General features: G+C 35.9%; 15 non-coding genes across 15 annotated transcripts; all 15 read right to left on the minus strand.

Annotated features, from left to right (window-relative positions):
• Positions 1-1,527: 1,527 nt before the first annotated feature.
• TRNAI-UAU (transfer RNA isoleucine (anticodon UAU)) lies at positions 1,528-1,620 on the minus strand. Its single transcript is given in 2 exon segments — positions 1,528-1,563; positions 1,583-1,620. It is a non-coding gene; the product is annotated as a tRNA-Ile (tRNA).
• Positions 1,621-2,428: 808 nt separating this feature from the next.
• Positions 2,429-2,521, minus strand: TRNAI-UAU (transfer RNA isoleucine (anticodon UAU)). The gene is given in 2 exon segments: positions 2,429-2,464; positions 2,484-2,521. It is a non-coding gene; the product is annotated as a tRNA-Ile (tRNA).
• A 1,788-nt stretch (positions 2,522-4,309) lies between these two features.
• On the minus strand, positions 4,310-4,402 carry TRNAI-AAU (transfer RNA isoleucine (anticodon AAU)). Its single transcript is given in 2 exon segments — positions 4,310-4,345; positions 4,365-4,402. It is a non-coding gene; the product is annotated as a tRNA-Ile (tRNA).
• Positions 4,403-5,205: 803 nt separating this feature from the next.
• On the minus strand, positions 5,206-5,298 carry TRNAI-UAU (transfer RNA isoleucine (anticodon UAU)). Its single transcript is given in 2 exon segments — positions 5,206-5,241; positions 5,261-5,298. It is a non-coding gene; the product is annotated as a tRNA-Ile (tRNA).
• An 809-nt stretch (positions 5,299-6,107) lies between these two features.
• On the minus strand, positions 6,108-6,200 carry TRNAI-UAU (transfer RNA isoleucine (anticodon UAU)). Its single transcript is given in 2 exon segments — positions 6,108-6,143; positions 6,163-6,200. It is a non-coding gene; the product is annotated as a tRNA-Ile (tRNA).
• An 802-nt stretch (positions 6,201-7,002) lies between these two features.
• On the minus strand, positions 7,003-7,095 carry TRNAI-UAU (transfer RNA isoleucine (anticodon UAU)). Its single transcript is given in 2 exon segments — positions 7,003-7,038; positions 7,058-7,095. It is a non-coding gene; the product is annotated as a tRNA-Ile (tRNA).
• An 813-nt stretch (positions 7,096-7,908) lies between these two features.
• TRNAI-UAU (transfer RNA isoleucine (anticodon UAU)) lies at positions 7,909-8,001 on the minus strand. Its single transcript is given in 2 exon segments — positions 7,909-7,944; positions 7,964-8,001. It is a non-coding gene; the product is annotated as a tRNA-Ile (tRNA).
• A 2,252-nt stretch (positions 8,002-10,253) lies between these two features.
• TRNAI-AAU (transfer RNA isoleucine (anticodon AAU)) lies at positions 10,254-10,346 on the minus strand. The gene is given in 2 exon segments: positions 10,254-10,289; positions 10,309-10,346. It is a non-coding gene; the product is annotated as a tRNA-Ile (tRNA).
• An 803-nt stretch (positions 10,347-11,149) lies between these two features.
• TRNAI-UAU (transfer RNA isoleucine (anticodon UAU)) lies at positions 11,150-11,242 on the minus strand. The gene is given in 2 exon segments: positions 11,150-11,185; positions 11,205-11,242. It is a non-coding gene; the product is annotated as a tRNA-Ile (tRNA).
• Positions 11,243-12,051: 809 nt separating this feature from the next.
• On the minus strand, positions 12,052-12,144 carry TRNAI-UAU (transfer RNA isoleucine (anticodon UAU)). Its single transcript is given in 2 exon segments — positions 12,052-12,087; positions 12,107-12,144. It is a non-coding gene; the product is annotated as a tRNA-Ile (tRNA).
• Positions 12,145-12,946: 802 nt separating this feature from the next.
• On the minus strand, positions 12,947-13,039 carry TRNAI-UAU (transfer RNA isoleucine (anticodon UAU)). Its single transcript is given in 2 exon segments — positions 12,947-12,982; positions 13,002-13,039. It is a non-coding gene; the product is annotated as a tRNA-Ile (tRNA).
• An 813-nt stretch (positions 13,040-13,852) lies between these two features.
• Positions 13,853-13,945, minus strand: TRNAI-UAU (transfer RNA isoleucine (anticodon UAU)). Its single transcript is given in 2 exon segments — positions 13,853-13,888; positions 13,908-13,945. It is a non-coding gene; the product is annotated as a tRNA-Ile (tRNA).
• A 2,251-nt stretch (positions 13,946-16,196) lies between these two features.
• TRNAI-AAU (transfer RNA isoleucine (anticodon AAU)) lies at positions 16,197-16,289 on the minus strand. Its single transcript is given in 2 exon segments — positions 16,197-16,232; positions 16,252-16,289. It is a non-coding gene; the product is annotated as a tRNA-Ile (tRNA).
• An 803-nt stretch (positions 16,290-17,092) lies between these two features.
• TRNAI-UAU (transfer RNA isoleucine (anticodon UAU)) lies at positions 17,093-17,185 on the minus strand. The gene is given in 2 exon segments: positions 17,093-17,128; positions 17,148-17,185. It is a non-coding gene; the product is annotated as a tRNA-Ile (tRNA).
• Positions 17,186-19,801: 2,616 nt separating this feature from the next.
• Positions 19,802-19,894, minus strand: TRNAI-UAU (transfer RNA isoleucine (anticodon UAU)). The gene is given in 2 exon segments: positions 19,802-19,837; positions 19,857-19,894. It is a non-coding gene; the product is annotated as a tRNA-Ile (tRNA).
• Between the last annotated feature and the right edge of the window lie 1,290 nt (positions 19,895-21,184).

The raw sequence follows: 21,184 nt of genomic DNA on the forward strand, positions 1-21,184 counted from the left end.
AACAATGTTATCATAATTAATGTCATATTTTAGCTTCTGTGGTCATTTTTTACATGCTAAACACTGCAAGACTGTTTTACAGTTGAAGCAAGGATAAAATATCAACTCTAGTGATGAGACACTTGCTGTAATTACTTCCACCCCATATGGGACTTGGACCCCCTGGCTTAGGAGGGCGGTGACTTATCCATTATGCCAGTGGTGCTTACTGATGTTCTTATTTAAGACTGTTAGGTTTTTAATAGTCAATTATTTATTTTTGAGGAAACAGTGAAGCTGTTTACTGTGTTCTTTGCATTACCAAGTCCAGCAAGAAATGTGCTGGTACTATCCAGAGCTGTCAGTGTGGATTATCATGCTACAGTATATTGCAGAAAATCAATTTTAAGCAACTGCTTTACCAACAGTATGTTAATCTTTTCCATTGCTGTTTTGTTGGCTGACTGAAGGAATATATGCAGTGCATTTGAACCAAAGCATATGTGTGCTGACAACTTAAATGCACAATCATGTTTGTGTTTTTTCTTTCTTTCTTCCATCCTTTGTAATATCATATTAAATATTAAGGTAGCAGTTTATAATCAATGACTAATGACATAAAAAAAAGGAAAAAAATATATTATACAAAGCAGCTCCAGGTGAGGCCTGAACTCACAACCTCGGCATTGCTCAATAGATACTGTTTTATAAGTACCGCGCGCTGACCAATTGCGCCACTGGAGCACTTTACAGCATTAATTGCTTATGCTAGATTTGGATTTTATTCAATACAATCAGTACAGTCATAAGAATTGAAAAAGAAAATCATTTTTGGTGATGAATGAAGAGCAACAAAGGAACATGCATGCCAGATGGCACTTGAATAAGCTGTCCACTGTGATAGAAAAGGTTTAAAAAACAACAACAATGTTATCATAATTAATGTCATATTTTAGCTTCTGTAGTCATTTTTTACAAGCTAAACACTGCAAGACTGTTTTACAGTTGAAGCAAGGATAAAATATCAACTCTAGTGATGAGACACTTGCTGTAATGACTTCCACCCCATATAGGACTTGGACCCCCTGGCTTAGGAGGGCAGTGACTTATCCATTATGCCAGTGGTGCTTACTGATGTTCTTATTTAAGACTGTTAGGTTTTTAATAGTCAATTATTTATTTTTGAGGAAAAAGTGAAGCTGTTTACTGTGTTCTTTGCATTACCAAGTCCAGCAAGAAATGTGCTGGTACTATCCAGAGCTGTCAGTATGGATTATCATGCTTTATTGCAGAAAATCAATTTGATGCAACTGCTTTACCAACAGTATGTTAATATTTTCCATTGCTGTTTTATTGGCTGACTGAAGGATGATATGCAGTGCATTTGAAACAAAGCAGATGTGTGCTGACAACTTAAATGCACAATCATGTTTGTGTTTTCTCTTTCTTTCTTCCATCCTTTGTAATATCATATTAAATATTAAGGTAGCAGTTTATAATCAATGACTAATGACATAAAAAAAGGAAAAAAAAAACATTATACAAAGCTGCTCCAGGTGAGGCTTGAACTCACAACCTCGGCATTGCTCAACAGATACTGTCTTATAAGTACCGCGCGCTGACCAATTGCGCCACAGGAGCACTTTGCAGCATTAATTGGTTATGCTAGATGTGGATTTTATTCAATACAATCAGTACAGTCATAAGAATTGAAAAAGAAAATCATTTTTTGTGATGAATGATGAGCAACAAAGGAACATGCATGCCAGATGGCACTTGAATAAGCTGTCCACTGTGATAGAAAAGGTTTAAAAAACAACAACAACAACAATGTTATCATAATTAATGTCATATTTTAGCTTCTGTGGTCATTTTTTACAAGCTAAACACTGCAAGACTGTTTTACAGTTGAAGCAAGGATAAAATATCAACTCTAGTGATGAGACACTTGCTGTAATGACTTCCACCCCATATAGGACTTGGACCCCCTGGCTTAGGAGGGCAGGGACTTATCCATTATGCCAGTGGTGCTTACTGATGTTCTCATTTAAGACTGTTAGGTTTTTAATAGTCAATTATTTATTTTTGAGGAAAAAGTGAAGCTGTTTACTGTGTTCTTTGCATTACCAAGTCTAGCAAGAAATGTGCTGGTTCTATCCAGAGCTGTCAGTATGGATTATCATGCTATATTGCAGAAAATCAATTTGATGCAACTGCTTTACCAACAGTATGTTAATCTTTTCCATTGCTGTTTTATTGGCTGACTGAAGGAAGATATGCAGTGCATTTGAACCAAAGCAGATGTGTGCTGACAACTTAAATGCACAATCATGTTTGTGTTTTTTCATTCTTTCTTCCATCCTTTGTAATATCATATTAAATATTAAGGTAGCAGTTTATAATCAATGACTAATGACACAAGAAAAGGAAAAAAAACAGTATACAAAGATGCTCCAGGTGAGGCTTGAACTCACAACCTCAGCATTGCTGAACAGATACTGTCTTATAAGTACCACGCGCTGACCAATTGCGCCACTGGAGCACTTTGCAGCATTAATTGGTTATGCTAGATGTGGATTTTATTCAATACAATCAGTACAGTCATAAGAATTGAAAAAGAAAATCATTTTTGGTGATGAATGATGAGCAACAAAGGAACATGCATGCCAGATGGCACTTGAATAAGCTGTCCACGGTGATAGAAAAGGTTTAAAAAACAACAACAACAATGTTATCATAATTAATGTCATATTTTAGCTTCTGTGGTCATTTTTTACAAGCTAAACACTGCAAGACTGTTTTACAGTTGAAGCAAGGATAAAATATCAACTCTAGTGATGAGACACTTGCTGTAATGACTTCCAACTCAGACGGGACTTAAACCCACAACCACTGGCTTAGGAGAACAGTGCCTTACCCATTATGCCAGTGGTGCTTACTGATGTTCTTATTTAAGACTGTTAGGTTTTTAATAGTCAATTATTTATTTTTGAGGAAAAAGTGAAGCTGTTTACTGTGTTCTTTGCATTACCAAGTCCAGCAAGAAATGTGCTGGTACTATCCAGAGCTGTCAGTATGGATTATCATGCTATATTGCAGAAAATCAATTTGATGCAACTGCTTTACCAACAGTATGTTAATCTTTTCCATTGCTGTTTTGTTGGCTGACTGAAGGAAGATATGCAGTGCATTTGAACCAAAGCAGATGTGTGCTGACAACTTAAATGCACAATCATGTTTGTGTTTTTTCTTTATTTCTTCCATCCTTTGTAATATCATATTAAATATTAAGGTAGCAGTTTATAATCAATAACTAATGACATAAGAAAAGGAAAAAAAAACAGTATACAAAGATGCTCCAGGTGAGGCTTGAACTCACAACCTCGGCATTGCTCAACAGATACTGTCTTATAAGTACCGCGTACTGTATGTTAATCTTTTCCGTTGCTGTTTTGTTGGCTGACTGAAGGAAGATAGGAAGATATAAGTACCGCGTACTGACCAATTGCGCCACTGGAGCACTTTGCAGCATTAAGTTGTTATGCTAGATGTGGATTTTATTCAATACAATCAGTACAGTCATAAGAATTGAAAAAGAAAATCATTTTTGGTGATGAATGATGAGCAACAAAGGAACATGCATGCCAGATGGCACCTGAATAAGCTGTCCACGGTGATAGAAAAGGTTTAAAAAACAACAACAACAATGTTATCATAAATAATGTAATATTTTAGCTTCTGTAGTCATTTTTTACAAGCTAAACACTGCAAGACTGTTTTACAGTTGAAGCAAGGATAAAATATCAACTCTAGTGATGAGACACTGCTGTAATGACTTCCAACTCAGATGGGACTTAAACCCACAACCACTGGCTTAGGAGAACAGTGCCTTATCCATTATGCCAGTGGTGCTTACTGATGTCCTTATTTAAGACTGATAGGTTTTTAATAGTCAATTATTTATTTTTGAAAAAAAGTGAAGCTGTTTACTGTGTTCTTTGCATTACCAAGTCCAGCAAGAAATGTGCTGGTACTATCCAGAGCTGTCAGTATGGATTATCATGCTATATAGCAGAAAATCAATTTGATGCAACTGCTTTACCAACAGTATGTTAATCTTTTCCGTTGCTGTTTTGTTGGCTGACTGAAGGAAGATATGCAGTGCATTTGAACCAAAGCAGATGTGTGCTGACTTCTTAAATGCACAATCATGTTTGTGTTTTTTCTTTCTTTCTTCCATCCTTTGTAATATCATATTAAATATTAAGGTAGCAGTTTATAATCAATGACTAATGACATAAGAAAAGGAAAAAAAAACAGTATACAAATATGCTCCAGGTAAGGCTTGAACTCACAACCTCGGCATTGCTCAACTGATACTGTCTTATTAGTACCGCGCGCTGACCAATTGCGCCAGTGGAGCACTTTGCAGCATTCATTGGTTATGCTAGATGTGGATTTTATTCAATACAATCAGTACAGTCATAAGAATTGAAAAAGAAAATCATTTTTGGTGATGAATGATGAGCAACAAAGGAACATGCATGCCAGATGGCACTTGAATAAGCTGTCTACGGTGATAGAAAATGTTTAAAAAACAACAACAACAATGTTATCATAATTAATGTCATATTTTAGCTTCTGTGGTCATTTTTTACAAGCTAAACACTGCAAGACTGTTTTACAGTTGAAGCAAGGATAAAATATCAACTCTAGTGATGAGACACTTGCTGTAATTACTTCCACCCCATATGGGACTTGGACCCCCTGGCTTAGGAGGGCGGTGACTTATCCATTATGCCAGTGGTGCTTACTGATGTTCTTATTTAAGACTGTTAGGTTTTTAATAGTCAATTATTTATTTTTGAGGAAAAAGTGAAGCTGTTTACTGTGTTCTTTGCATTACCAAGTCCAGCAAGAAATGTGCTGGTACTATCCAGAGCTGTCAGTATGGATTATCATGCTATATTGCAGAAAATCAATTTGATGCAACTGCTTTACCAACAGTATGTTAATCTTTTCCATTGCTGTTTTGTTGGCTGACTGAAGGTAGATATGCAGTGCATTTGACCAAAGCATATGTGTGCTGACAACTTAAATGCACAATGTTTGTGTTTTTTCTTTCTTTCTTCCATCCTTTGTAATATCATATTAAATATTAAGGTAGCAGTTTATAATCAATGACTAATGACATAAAAAAAGGAAAAAAAAAACATTATACAAAGCTGCTCCAGGTGAGGCTTGAACTCACAACCTCGGCATTGCTCAACAGATACTGTCTTATAAGTACCGCGCGCTGACCAATTGCGCCACTGGAGCACTTTGCAGCATTAATTGGTTATGCTAGATGTGGATTTTATTCAATACAATTAGTACAGTCATAAGAATTGAAAAAGAAAATCATTTTTGGTGATGAATGATGAGCAACAAAGGAACATGCATGCCAGATGGCACTTGAATAAGCTGTCCACTGTGATAGAAAAGGTTTAAAAAACAACAACAACAACAATGTTATCATAATTAATGTCATATTTTAGCTTCTGTGGTCATTTTTTACAAGCTAAACACTGCAAGACTGTTTTACAGTTGAAGCAAGGATAAAATATCAACTCTAGTGATGAGACACTTGCTGTAATGACTTCCACCCCATATAGGACTTGGACCCCCTGGCTTAGGAGGGCAGTGACTAATCCATTATGCCAGTGGTGCTTACTGATGTTCTTATTTAAGACTGTTAGGTTTTTAATAGTCAATTATTTATTTTTGAGGAAAAAGTGAAGCTGTTTAGTGTGTTCTTTGCATTACCAAGTCCAGCAAGAAATGTGCTGGTACTATCCAGAGCTGTCAGTATGGATTATCATGCTATATTGCAGAAAATCAATTTGATGCAACTGCTTTACCAACAGTATGTTAATCTTTTCCATTGCTGTTTTGTTGGCTGACTGAAGGAAGATATGCAGTGCATTTGAACCAAAGCAGATGTGTGCTGACAACTTAAATGCACAATCATGTTTGTGTTTTTTCATTCTTTCTTCCATCCTTTGTAATATCATATTAAATATTAAGGTAGCAGTTTATAATCAATAACTAATGACATAAGAAAAGGAAAAAAAAACAGTATATAAAGCTGCTCCAGGTGAGGCCTGAACTCACAACCTCGGCATTGCTCAATAGATACTGTTTTATAAGTACCGCGCGCTGACCAATTGCGCCACTGGAGCACTTTACAGCATTAATTGCTTATGCTAGATTTGGATTTTATTCAATACAATCAGTACAGTCATAAGAATTGAAAAAGAAAATCATTTTTGGTGATGAATGAAGAGCAACAAAGGAACATGCATGCCAGATGGCACTTGAATAAGCTGTCCACTGTGATAGAAAAGGTTTAAAAAACAACAACAATGTTATCATAATTAATGTCATATTTTAGCTTCTGTAGTCATTTTTTACAAGCTAAACACTGCAAGACTGTTTTACAGTTGAAGCAAGGATAAAATATCAACTCTAGTGATGAGACACTTGCTGTAATGACTTCCACCCCATATAGGACTTGGACCCCCTTGCTTAGGAGGGCAGTGACTTATCCATTATGCCAGTGGTGCTTACTGATGTTCTTATTTAAGACTGTTAGGTTTTTAATAGTCAATTATTTATTTTTGAGGAAAAAGTGAAGCTGTTTACTGTGTTCTTTGCATTACCAAGTCCAGCAAGAAATGTGCTGGTACTATCCAGAGCTGTCAGTATGGATTATCATGCTTTATTGCAGAAAATCAATTTGATGCAACTGCTTTACCAACAGTATGTTAATCTTTTCCATTGCTGTTTTATTGGCTGACTGAAGGAAGATATGCAGTGCATTTGAACCAAAGCAGATGTGTGCTGACAACTTAAATGCACAATCATGTTTGTGTTTTCTCTTTCTTTCTTCCATCCTTTGTAATATCATATTAAATATTAAGGTAGCAGTTTATAATCAATGACTAATGACATAAAAAAAGGAAAAAAAATATTTTACAAAGCTGCTCCAGGTGAGGCTTGAACTCACAACCTCGGCATTGCTCAACAGGTACTGTCTTATAAGTACCGCGCGCTGACCAATTGCGCCACTGGAGCACTTTGCAGCATTAATTGGTTATGCTAGATGTGGATTTTATTCAATACAATCAGTACAGTCATAAGAATTGAAAAAGAAAATCATTTTTTGTGATGAATGATGAGCAACAAAGGAACATGCATGCCAGATGGCACTTGAATAAGCTGTCCACTGTGATAGAAAAGGTTTAAAAAACAACAACAACAACAACAATGTTATCATAATTAATGTCATATTTTAGCTTCTGTGGTCATTTTTTTACAAGCTAAACACTGCAAGACTGTTTTACAGTTGAAGCAAGGATAAAATATCAACTCTAGTGATGAGACACTTGCTGTAATGACTTCCACCCCATATAGGACTTGGACCCCCTGGCTTAGGAGGGCAGGGACTTATCCATTATGCCAGTGGTGCTTACTGATGTTCTTATTTAAGACTGTTAGGTTTTTAATAGTCAATTATTTATTTTTGAGGAAAAAGTGAAGCTGTTTACTGTGTTCTTTGCATTACCAAGTCTAGCAAGAAATGTGCTGGTTCTATCCAGAGCTGTCAGTATGGATTATCATGCTATATTGCAGAAAATCAATTTGATGCAACTGCTTTACCAACAGTATGTTAATCTTTTCCATTGCTGTTTTATTGGCTGACTGAAGGAAGATATGCAGTGCATTTGAACCAAAGCAGATGTGTGCTGACAACTTAAATGCACAATCATGTTTGTGTTTTTTCATTCTTTCTTCCATCCTTTGTAATATCATATTAAATATTAAGGTAGCAGTTTATAATCAATGACTAATGACACAAGAAAAGGAAAAAAAAACAGTATACAAAGATGCTCCAGGTGAGGCTTGAACTCACAACCTCAGCATTGCTGAATAGATACTGTCTTATAAGTACCACGCGCTGACCAATTGCGCCACTGGAGCACTTTGCAGCATTAATTGGTTATGCTAGATGTGGATTTTATTCAATACAATCAGTACAGTCATAAGAATTGAAAAAGAAAATCATTTTTGGTGATGAATGATGAGCAACAAAGGAACATGCATGCCAGATGGCACTTGAATAAGCTGTCCACGGTGATAGAAAAGGTTTAAAAAACAACAACAACAATGTTATCATAATTAATGTCATATTTTAGCTTCTGTGGTCATTTTTTACAAGCTAAACACTGCAAGACTGTTTTACAGTTGAAGCAAGGATAAAATATCAACTCTAGTGATGAGACACTTGCTGTAATGACTTCCAACTCAGACGGGACTTAAACCCACAACCACTGGCTTAGGAGAACAGTGCCTTACCCATTATGCCAGTGGTGCTTACTGATGTTCTTATTTAAGACTGTTAGGTTTTTAATAGTCAATTATTTATTTTTGAGGAAAAAGTGAAGCTGTTTACTGTGTTCTTTGCATTACCAAGTCCAGCAAGAAATGTGCTGGTACTATCCAGAGCTGTCAGTATGGATTATCATGCTATATTGCAGAAAATCAATTTGATGCAACTGCTTTACCAACAGTATGTTAATCTTTTCCATTGCTGTTTTGTTGGCTGACTGAAGGAAGATATGCAGTGCATTTGAACCAAAGCAGATGTGTGCTGACAACTTAAATGCACAATCATGTTTGTGTTTTTTCTTTATTTCTTCCATCCTTTGTAATATCATATTAAATATTAAGGTAGCAGTTTATAATCAATAACTAATGACATAAGAAAAGGAAAAAAAAACAGTATACAAAGATGCTCCAGGTGAGGCTTGAACTCACAACCTCGGCATTGCTCAACAGATACTGTCTTATAAGTACCGCGTACTGTATGTTAATCTTTTCCGTTGCTGTTTTGTTGGCTGACTGAAGGAAGATAGAAAGATATAAGTACCGCGTACTGACCAATTGCGCCACTGGAGCACTTTGCAGCATTAAGTTGTTATGCTAGATGTGGATTTTATTCAATACAATCAGTACAGTCATAAGAATTGAAAAAGAAAATCATTTTTGGTGATGAATGATGAGCAACAAAGGAACATGCATGCCACAACCACTGGCTTAGGAGAACAGTGCCTTATCCATTATGCCAGTGGTGCTTACTGATGTCCTTATTTAAGACTGATAGGTTTTTAATAGTCAATTATTTATTTTTGAAAAAAAGTGAAGCTGTTTACTGTGTTCTTTGCATTACCAAGTCCAGCAAGAAATGTGCTGGTACTATCCAGAGCTGTCAGTATGGATTATCATGCTATATTGCAGAAAATCAATTTGATGCAACTGCTTTACCAACAGTATGTTAATCTTTTCCGTTGCTGTTTTGTTGGCTGACTGAAGGAAGATAGGAAGATATAAGTACCGCGTACTGACCAATTGCGCCACTGGAGCACTTTGCAGCATTAAGTTGTTATGCTAGATGTGGATTTTATTCAATACAATCAGTACAGTCATAAGAATTGAAAAAGAAAATCATTTTTGGTGATGAATGATGAGCAACAAAGGAACATGCATGCCAGATGGCACCTGAATAAGCTGTCCACGGTGATAGAAAAGTTTAAAAAACAACAACAACAATGTTATCATAAATAATGTAATATTTTAGCTTCTGTAGTCATTTTTTACAAGCTAAACACTGCAAGACTGTTTTACAGTTGAAGCAAGGATAAAATATCAACTCTAGTGATGAGACACTGCTGTAATGACTTCCAACTCAGATGGGACTTAAACCCACAACCACTGGCTTAGGAGAACAGTGCCTTATCCATTATGCCAGTGGTGCTTACTGATGTCCTTATTTAAGACTGATAGGTTTTTAATAGTCAATTATTTATTTTTGAAAAAAAGTGAAGCTGTTTACTGTGTTCTTTGCATTACCAAGTCCAGCAAGAAATGTGCTGGTACTATCCAGAGCTGTCAGTATGGATTATCATGCTATATAGCAGAAAATCAATTTGATGCAACTGCTTTACCAACAGTATGTTAATCTTTTCCGTTGCTGTTTTGTTGGCTGACTGAAGGAAGATATGCAGTGCATTTGAACCAAAGCAGATGTGTGCTGACTTCTTAAATGCACAATCATGTTTGTGTTTTTTCTTTCTTTCTTCCATCCTTTGTAATATCATATTAAATATTAAGGTAGCAGTTTATAATCAATGACTAATGACATAAGAAAAGGAAAAAAAAACAGTATACAAATATGCTCCAGGTAAGGCTTGAACTCACAACCTCGGCATTGCTCAACTGATACTGTCTTATTAGTACCGCGCGCTGACCAATTGCGCCAGTGGAGCACTTTGCAGCATTCATTGGTTATGCTAGATGTGGATTTTATTCAATACAATCAGTACAGTCATAAGAATTGAAAAAGAAAATCATTTTTGGTGATGAATGATGAGCAACAAAGGAACATGCATGCCAGATGGCACTTGAATAAGCTGTCTACGGTGATAGAAAATGTTTAAAAAACAACAACAACAATGTTATCATAATTAATGTCATATTTTAGCTTCTGTGGTCATTTTTTACAAGCTAAACACTGCAAGACTGTTTTACAGTTGAAGCAAGGATAAAATATCAACTCTAGTGATGAGACACTTGCTGTAATTACTTCCACCCCATATGGGACTTGGACCCCCTGGCTTAGGAGGGCGGTGACTTATCCATTATGCCAGTGGTGCTTACTGATGTTCTTATTTAAGACTGTTAGGTTTTTAATAGTCAATTATTTATTTTTGAGGAAAAAGTGAAGCTGTTTACTGTGTTCTTTGCATTACCAAGTCCAGCAAGAAATGTGCTGGTACTATCCAGAGCTGTCAGTATGGATTATCATGCTATATTGCAGAAAATCAATTTGATGCAACTGCTTTACCAACAGTATGTTAATCTTTTCCATTGCTGTTTTGTTGGCTGACTGAAGGTAGATATGCAGTGCATTTGACCAAAGCATATGTGTGCTGACAACTTAAATGCACAATGTTTGTGTTTTTTCTTTCTTTCTTCCATCCTTTGTAATATCATATTAAATATTAAGGTAGCAGTTTATAATCAATGACTAATGACATAAAAAAAGGAAAAAAAAAACATTATACAAAGCTGCTCCAGGTGAGGCTTGAACTCACAACCTCGGCATTGCTCAACAGATACTGTCTTATAAGTACCGCGCGCTGACCAATTGCGCCACTGGAGCACTTTGCAGCATTAATTGGTTATGCTAGATGTGGATTTTATTCAATACAATCAGTACAGTCATAAGAATTGAAAAAGAAAATCATTTTTGGTGATGAATGATGAGCAACAAAGGAACATGCATGCCAGATGGCACTTGAATAAGCTGTCCACTGTGATAGAAAAGGTTTAAAAAACAACAACAACAACAATGTTATCATAATTAATGTCATATTTTAGCTTCTGTGGTCATTTTTTACAAGCTAAACACTGCAAGACTGTTTTACAGTTGAAGCAAGGATAAAATATCAACTCTAGTGATGAGACACTTGCTGTAATGACTTCCACCCCATATAGGACTTGGACCCCCTGGCTTAGGAGGGCAGTGACTAATCCATTATGCCAGTGGTGCTTACTGATGTTCTTATTTAAGACTGTTAGGTTTTTAATAGTCAATTATTTATTTTTGAGGAAAAAGTGAAGCTGTTTAGTGTGTTCTTTGCATTACCAAGTCCAGCAAGAAATGTGCTGGTACTATCCAGAGCTGTCAGTATGGATTATCATGCTATATTGCAGAAAATCAATTTGATGCAACTGCTTTACCAACAGTATGTTAATCTTTTCCATTGCTGTTTTGTTGGCTGACTGAAGGAAGATATGCAGTGCATTTGAACCAAAGCAGATGTGTGCTGACAACTTAAATGCACAATCATGTTTGTGTTTTTTCATTCTTTCTTCCATCCTTTGTAATATCATATTAAATATTAAGGTAGCAGTTTATAATCAATAACTAATGACATAAGAAAAGGAAAAAAAAACAGTATATAAAGCTGCTCCAGGTGAGGCCTGAACTCACAACCTCGGCATTGCTCAATAGATACTGTTTTATAAGTACCGCGCGCTGACCAATTGCGCCACTGGAGCACTTTACAGCATTAATTGCTTATGCTAGATTTGGATTTTATTCAATACAATCAGTACAGTCATAAGAATTGAAAAAGAAAATCATTTTTGGTGATGAATGAAGAGCAACAAAGGAACATGCATGCCAGATGGCACTTGAATAAGCTGTCCACTGTGATAGAAAAGGTTTAAAAAACAACAACAATGTTATCATAATTAATGTCATATTTTAGCTTCTGTAGTCATTTTTTACAAGCTAAACACTGCAAGACTGTTTTACAGTTGAAGCAAGGATAAAATATCAACTCTAGTGATGAGACACTTGCTGTAATGACTTCCACCCCATATAGGACTTGGACCCCCTTGCTTAGGAGGGCAGTGACTTATCCATTATGCCAGTGGTGCTTACTGATGTTCTTATTTAAGACTGTTAGGTTTTTAATAGTCAATTATTTATTTTTGAGGAAAAAGTGAAGCTGTTTACTGTGTTCTTTGCATTACCAAGTCCAGCAAGAAATGTGCTGGTACTATCCAGAGCTGTCAGTATGGATTATCATGCTTTATTGCAGAAAATCAATTTGATGCAACTGCTTTACCAACAGTATGTTAATCTTTTCCATTGCTGTTTTATTGGCTGACTGAAGGAAGATATGCAGTGCATTTGAACCAAAGCAGATGTGTGCTGACAACTTAAATGCACAATCATGTTTGTGTTTTCTCTTTCTTTCTTCCATCCTTTGTAATATCATATTAAATATTAAGGTAGCAGTTTATAATCAATGACTAATGACATAAAAAAAGGAAAAAAAATATTATACAAAGCTGCTCCAGGTGAGGCTTGAACTCACAACCTCGGCATTGCTCAACAGGTACTGTCTTATAAGTACCGCGCGCTGACCAATTGCGCCACTGGAGCACTTTGCAGCATTAATTGGTTATGCTAGATGTGGATTTTATTCAATACAATCAGTACAGTCATAAGAATTGAAAAAGAAAATCATTTTTTGTGATGAATGATGAGCAACAAAGGAACATGCATGCCAGATGGCACTTGAATAAGCTGTCCACTGTGATAGAAAAGGTTTAAAAAACAACAACAACAACAACAATGTTATCATAATTAATGTCATATTTTAGCTTCTGTGGTCATTTTTTTACAAGCTAAACACTGCAAGACTGTTTTACAGTTGAAGCAAGGATAAAATATCAACTCTAGTGATGAGACACTTGCTGTAATGACTTCCACCCCATATAGGACTTGGACCCCCTGGCTTAGGAGGGCAGGGACTTATCCATTATGCCAGTGGTGCTTACTGATGTTCTTATTTAAGACTGTTAGGTTTTTAATAGTCAATTATTTATTTTTGAGGAAAAAGTGAAGCTGTTTACTGTGTTCTTTGCATTACCAAGTCTAGCAAGAAATGTGCTGGTTCTATCCAGAGCTGTCAGTATGGATTATCATGCTATATTGCAGAAAATCAATTTGATGCAACTGCTTTACCAACAGTATGTTAATCTTTTCCATTGCTGTTTTATTGGCTGACTGAAGGAAGATATGCAGTGCATTTGAACCAAAGCAGATGTGTGCTGACAACTTAAATGCACAATCATGTTTGTGTTTTTTCATTCTTTCTTCCATCCTTTGTAATATCATATTAAATATTAAGGTAGCAGTTTATAATCAATGACTAATGACACAAGAAAAGGAAAAAAAAACAGTATACAAAGATGCTCCAGGTGAGGCTTGAACTCACAACCTCAGCATTGCTGAATAGATACTGTCTTATAAGTACCACGCGCTGACCAATTGCGCCACTGGAGCACTTTGCAGCATTAATTGGTTATGCTAGATGTGGATTTTATTCAATACAATCAGTACAGTCATAAGAATTGAAAAAGAAAATCATTTTTGGTGATGAATGATGAGCAACAAAGGAACATGCATGCCAGATGGCACTTGAATAAGCTGTCCACGGTGATAGAAAAGGTTTAAAAAACAACAACAACAATGTTATCATAATTAATGTCATATTTTAGCTTCTGTGGTCATTTTTTACAAGCTAAACACTGCAAGACTGTTTTACAGTTGAAGCAAGGATAAAATATCAACTCTAGTGATGAGACACTTGCTGTAATGACTTCCAACTCAGACGGGACTTAAACCCACAACCACTGGCTTAGGAGAACAGTGCCTTACCCATTATGCCAGTGGTGCTTACTGATGTTCTTATTTAAGACTGTTAGGTTTTTAATAGTCAATTATTTATTTTTGAGGAAAAAGTGAAGCTGTTTACTGTGTTCTTTGCATTACCAAGTCCAGCAAGAAATGTGCTGGTACTATCCAGAGCTGTCAGTATGGATTATCATGCTATATTGCAGAAAATCAATTTGATGCAACTGCTTTACCAACAGTATGTTAATCTTTTCCATTGCTGTTTTGTTGGCTGACTGAAGGAAGATATGCAGTGCATTTGAACCAAAGCAGATGTGTGCTGACAACTTAAATGCACAATCATGTTTGTGTTTTTTCTTTATTTCTTCCATCCTTTGTAATATCATATTAAATATTAAGGTAGCAGTTTATAATCAATAACTAATGACATAAGAAAAGGAAAAAAAAACAGTATACAAAGATGCTCCAGGTGAGGCTTGAACTCACAACCTCGGCATTGCTCAACAGATACTGTCTTATAAGTACCGCGTACTGTATGTTAATCTTTTCCGTTGCTGTTTTGTTGGCTGACTGAAGGAAGATAGAAAGATATAAGTACCGCGTACTGACCAATTGCGCCACTGGAGCACTTTGCAGCATTAAGTTGTTATGCTAGATGTGGATTTTATTCAATACAATCAGTACAGTCATAAGAATTGAAAAAGAAAATCATTTTTGGTGATGAATGATGAGCAACAAAGGAACATGCATGCCACAACCACTGGCTTAGGAGAACAGTGCCTTATCCATTATGCCAGTGGTGCTTACTGATGTCCTTATTTAAGACTGATAGGTTTTTAATAGTCAATTATTTATTTTTGAAAAAAAGTGAAGCTGTTTACTGTGTTCTTTGCATTACCAAGTCCAGCAAGAAATGTGCTGGTACTATCCAGAGCTGTCAGTATGGATTATCATGCTATATTGCAGAAAATCAATTTGATGCAACTGCTTTACCAACAGTATGTTAATCTTTTCCGTTGCTGTTTTGTTGGCTGACTGAAGGAAGATAGGAAGATATAAGTACCGCGTACTGACCAATTGCGCCACTGGAGCACTTTGCAGCATTAAGTTGTTATGCTAGATGTGGATTTTATTCAATACAATCAGTACAGTCATAAGAATTGAAAAAGAAAATCATTTTTGGTGATGAATGATGAGCAACAAAGGAACATGCATGCCAGATGGCACCTGAATAAGCTGTCCACGGTGATAGAAAAGTTTAAAAAACAACAACAACAATGTTATCATAAATAATGTAATATTTTAGCTTCTGTAGTCATTTTTTACAAGCTAAACACTGCAAGACTGTTTTACAGTTGAAGCAAGGATAAAATATCAACTCTAGTGATGAGACACTGCTGTAATGACTTCCAACTCAGATGGGACTTAAACCCACAACCACTGGCTTAGGAGAACAGTGCCTTATCCATTATGCCAGTGGTGCTTACTGATGTCCTTATTTAAGACTGATAGGTTTTTAATAGTCATTTATTTATTTTTGAAAAAAAGTGAAGCTGTTTACTGTGTTCTTTGCATTACCAAGTCCAGCAAGAAATGTGCTGGTACTATCCAGAGCTGTCAGTATGGATTATCATGCTATATAGCAGAAAATCAATTTGATGCAACTGCTTTACCAACAGTATGTTAATCTTTTCCGTTGCTGTTTTGTTGGCTGACTGAAGGAAGATATGCAGTGCATTTGAACCAAAGCAGATGTGTGCTGACTTCTTAAATGCACAATCATGTTTGTGTTTTTTCTTTCTTTCTTCCATCTTTTGTAATATCATATTAAATATTAAGGTAGCAGTTTATAATCAATGACTAATGACATAAGAAAAGGAAAAAAAAAAGTATACAAATATGCTCCAGGTAAGGCTTGAACTCACAACCTCGGCATTGCTCAACTGATACTGTCTTATTAGTACCGCGCGCTGACCAATTGCGCCACTGGAGCACTTTGCAGCATTCATTGGTTATGCTAGATGTGGATTTTATTCAATACAATCAGTACAGTCATAAGAATTGAAAAAGAAAATCATTTTTGGTGATGAATGATGAGCAACAAAGGAACATGCATGCCAGATGGCACTTGAATAAGCTGTCTACGGTGATAGAAAATGTTTAAAAAACAACAACAACAATGTTATCATAATTAATGTCATATTTTAGCTTCTGTGGTCATTTTTTATAAGCTAAACACTGCAAGACTGTTTTACAGTTGAAGCAAGGATAAAATATCAACTCTAGTGATGAGACACTTGCTGTAATTACTTCCACCCCATATGGGACTTGGACCCCCTGGCTTAGGAGGGCGGTGACTTATCCATTATGCCAGTGGTGCTTACTGATGTTCTTATTTAAGACTGTTAGGTTTTTAATAGTCAATTATTTATTTTTGAGGAAAAAGTGAAGCTGTTTACTGTGTTCTTTGCATTACCAAGTCCAGCAAGAAATGTGCTGGTACTATCCAGAGCTGTCAGTATGGATTATCATGCTATATTGCAGAAAATCAATTTGATGCAACTGCTTTACCAACAGTATGTTAATCTTTTCCATTGCTGTTTTGTTGGCTGACTGAAGGTAGATATGCAGTGCATTTGACCAAAGCATATGTGTGCTGACAACTTAAATGCACAATGTTTGTGTTTTTTCTTTCTTTCTTCCATCCTTTGTAATATCATATTAAATATTAAGGTAGCAGTTTATAATCAATGACTAATGACATAAAAAAAGGAAAAAAAAAACATTATACAAAGCTGCTCCAGGTGAGGCTTGAACTCACAACCTCGGCATTGCTCAACAGATACTGTCTTATAAGTACCGCACGCTGACCAATTGCGCCACTGGAGCACTTTGCAGCATTAATTGGTTATGCTAGATGTGGATTTTATTCAATACAATCAGTACAGTCATAAGAATTGAAAAAGAAAATCATTTTTGGTGATGAATGATGAGCAACAAAGGAACATGCATGCCAGATGGCACTTGAATAAGCTGTCCACTGTGATAGAAAAGGTTTAAAAAACAACAACAACAACAATGTTATCATAATTAATGTCATATTTTAGCTTCTGTGGTCATTTTTTACAAGCTAAACACTGCAAGACTGTTTTACAGTTGAAGCAAGGATAAAATATCAACTCTAGTGATGAGACACTTGCTGTAATGACTTCCACCCCATATAGGACTTGGACCCCCTGGCTTAGGAGGGCAGTGACTAATCCATTATGCCAGTGGTGCTTACTGATGTTCTTATTTAAGACTGTTAGGTTTTTAATAGTCAATTATTTATTTTTGAGGAAAAAGTGAAGCTGTTTAGTGTGTTCTTTGCATTACCAAGTCCTGCAAGAAATGTGCTGGTACTATCCAGAGCTGTCAGTATGGATTATCATGCTATATTGCAGAAAATCAATTTGATGCAACTGCTTTACCAACAGTATGTTAATCTTTTCCATTGCTGTTTTGTTGGCTGACTGAAGGAAGATATGCAGTGCATTTGAACCAAAGCAGATGTGTGCTGACAACTTAAATGCACAATCATGTTTGTGTTTTTTCATTCTTTCTTCCATCCTTTGTAATATCATATTAAATATTAAGGTAGCAGTTTATAATCAATAACTAATGACATAAGAAAAGGAAAAAAAAACAGTATACAAAGATGCTCCAGGTGAGGCTTGAACTCACAACCTCGGCATTGCTCAACAGATACTGTCTTATAAGTACCGCGTACTGACCAATTGCGCCACTGGAGCACTTTGCAGCATTAAGTTGTTATGCTAGATGTGGATTTTATTCAATACAATCAGTACAGTCATAAGAATTGAAAAAGAAAATCATTTTTGGTGATGAATGATGAGCAACAAAGGAACATGCATGCCAGATGGCACTTGAATAAGCTGTCCACGGTGATAGAAAAGGTTTAAAAAACAACAACAACAATGTTATCATAAATAATGTAATATTTTAGCTTCTGTGGTCATTTTTTACAAGCTAAACACTGCAAGACTGTTTTACAGTTGAAGCAAGGATAAAATATCAACTCTAGTGATGAGACACTGCTGTAATGACTTCCAACTCAGATGGGACTTAAACCCACAACCACTGGCTTATGAGAACAGTGCCTTATCCATTATGCCAGTGGTGCTTACTGATGTCCTTATTTAAGACTGATAGGTTTTTAATAGTCAATTATTTATTTTTGAAAAAAAGTGAAGCTGTTTACTGTGTTCTTTGCATTACCAAGTCCAGCAAGAAATGTGCTGGTACTATCCAGAGCTGTCAGTATGGATTATCATGCTATATAGCAGAAAATCAATTTGATGCAACTGCTTTACCAACAGTATGTTAATCTTTTCCGTTGCTGTTTTGTTGGCTGACTGAAGGAAGATATGCAGTGCATTTGAACCAAAGCAGATGTGTGCTGACTTCTTAAATGCACAATCATGTTTGTGTTTTTTCTTTCTTTCTTCCATCCTTTGTAATATCATATTAAATATTAAGGTAGCAGTTTATAATCAATGACTAATGACATAAGAAAAGGAAAAAAAAACAGTATACAAAGATGCTCCAGGTGAGGCTTGAACTCACAACCTCGGCATTGCTCAACAGATACTGTCTTATAAGTACCGCGCGCTGACCAATTGTGTCACTGGAGCACTTTGCAGCATTAATTGGTTATGCTAGATGTGGATTTTATTCAATACAATCAGTACAGTCATAAGAATTGAAAAAGAAAATCATTTTTGGTGATGAATGATGAGCAACAAAGGAACATGCATGCCAGATGGCACTTGAATAAGCTGTCCACGGTGATAGAAAAGGTTTAAAAAACAACAACAACAATGTTATCATAATTAATGTCATATTTTAGCTTCTGTGGTCATTTTTTACAAGCTAAACACTGCAAGACTGTTTTACAGTTGAAGCAAGGATAAAATATCAACTCTAGTGATGAGACACTTGCTGTAATGACTTCCAACTCAGATGGGACTTAAACCCACAACCACTGGCTTAGGAGAACAGTGCCTTACCCATTATGCCAGTGGTGCTTACTGATGTTCTTATTTAAGACTGTTAGGTTTTTAATAGTCAATTATTTATTTTTGAAAAAAAGTGAAGCTGTTTACTGTGTTCTTTGCATTACCAAGTCCAGCAAGAAATGTGCTGGTACTATCCAGAGCTGTCAGTATGGATTATCATGCTATATTGCAGAAAATCAATTTTATGCAACTGCTTTACCAACAGTATGTTAATCTTTTCCGTTGCTGTTTTGTTGGCTGACTGAAGGAAGATATGCAGTGCATTTGAACCAAAGCAGATGTGTGCTGACAACTTAAATGCACAATCATGTTTGTGTTTTTTCTTTATTTCTTCCATCCTTTGTAATATCATATTAAATATTAAGGTAGCAGTTTATAATCAATAACTAATGACATAAGAAAAGGAAAAAAAAACAGTATACAAAGATGCTCCAGGTGAGGCTTGAACTCACAACCTCGGCATTGCTCAACAGATACTGTCTTATAAGTACCGCGTACTGACCAATTGCACCACTGGAGCACTTTGCAGCATTAAGTTGTTATGCTAGATGTGGATTTATTCAATACAATCAGTACAGTCATAAGAATTGAAAAAGAAAATCATTTTTGGTGATGAATGATGAGCAACAAAGGAACATGCATGCCAGATGGCACTTGAATAAGCTGTCTACGGTGATAGAAAAGGTTTAAAAAACAACAACAACAATGTTATCATAATTAATGTCATATTTTAGCTTCTGTGGTCATTTTTTACAAGCTAAACACTGCAAGACTGTTTTACAGTTGAAGCAAGGATAAAATATCAACTCTAGTGATGAGACACTTGCTGTAATTACTTCCACCCCATATGGGACTTGGACCCCCTGGCTTAGGAGGGCGGTGACTTATCCATTATGCCAGTGGTGCTTACTGATGTTCTTATTTAAGACTGTTAGGTTTTTAATAGTCAATTATTTATTTTTGAGGAAAAAGTGAAGCTGTTTACTGTGTTCTTTGCATTACCAAGTCCAGCAAGAAATGTGCTGGTACTATCCAGAGCTGTCAGTATGGATTATCATGCTATATTGCAGAAAATCAATTTGATGCAACTGCTTTACCAACAGTATGTTAATCTTTTCCATTGCTGTTTTGTTGGCTGACTGAAGGAAGATATGCAGTGCATTTGAACCAAAGCAGATGTGTGCTGACATCTTAAATGCACAATCATGTTTGTGTTTTTTCTTTATTTCTTCCATCCTTTGTAATATCATATTAAATATTAAGGTAGCAGTTTATAATCAATAACTAATGACATAAGAAAAGGAAAAAAAAACAGTATACAAAGATGCTCCAGGTGAGGCTTGAACTCACCACCTCAGCATTGCTCAACAGATACTGTCTTATAAGTACCGCGTACTGACCAATTGCGCCACTGGAGCACTTTGCAGCATTAAGTTGTTATGCTAGATGTGGATTTTATTCAATACAATCAGTACAGTCATAAGAATTGAAAAAGAAAATCATTTTTGGTGATGAATGATGAGCAACAAAGGAACATGCATGCCAGATGGCACTTGAATAAGCTGTCCACGGTGATAGAAAAGGTTTAAAAAACAACAACAACAATGTTATCATAAATAATGTAATATTTTAGCTTCTGTGGTCATTTTTTACAAGCTAAACACTGCAAGACTGTTTTACAGTTGAAGCAAGGATAAAATATCAACTCTAGTGATGAGACACTGCTGTAATGACTTCCAACTCAGATGGGACTTAAACCCACAACCACTGGCTTAGGAGAACAGTGCCTTATCCATTATGCCAGTGGTGC

This window comes from Pseudophryne corroboree, unplaced genomic scaffold (assembly GCF_028390025.1).
Source record: "Pseudophryne corroboree isolate aPseCor3 unplaced genomic scaffold, aPseCor3.hap2 scaffold_2389, whole genome shotgun sequence".
Classification (NCBI taxonomy): Eukaryota; Metazoa; Chordata; class Amphibia; order Anura; family Myobatrachidae; genus Pseudophryne; species Pseudophryne corroboree.